This window comes from Lycium ferocissimum, chromosome 5, assembly GCF_029784015.1.
Source record: "Lycium ferocissimum isolate CSIRO_LF1 chromosome 5, AGI_CSIRO_Lferr_CH_V1, whole genome shotgun sequence".
In the NCBI taxonomy this organism is placed as follows: Eukaryota; Viridiplantae; Streptophyta; class Magnoliopsida; order Solanales; family Solanaceae; genus Lycium; species Lycium ferocissimum.
The window spans coordinates 2,994,118-2,994,392 of record NC_081346.1 but is presented as its reverse complement, the minus strand read 5'-3'; positions in this window follow the sequence as shown (position 1 = coordinate 2,994,392).

Sequence of the window (275 nt, the reverse complement as noted above, 5' to 3'; positions counted from 1 at the left end):
TATTTATCTTTTTTCCTGTATTTTTACCTTTTTCCCTCATTTTCTCTCATTTATGTATTGAATTCGTTTCTTTTTCCCTTTCCGTAAGCGTCGCTTCTTTTCTTTTACCGGTCCCTAACTTCTCCTACTTAGCCTCATACCCTTCTTCCTCTCTACTTTGGAGTCGAGCATTATGAGACGCGCCTCTTGTCCTACACAGACCACATTCACTATCGACACTTGGAAAAAAGGTCCAACTCAAAGAAGGAAACAAAAGAAAGACGAAGTCTGAGAAC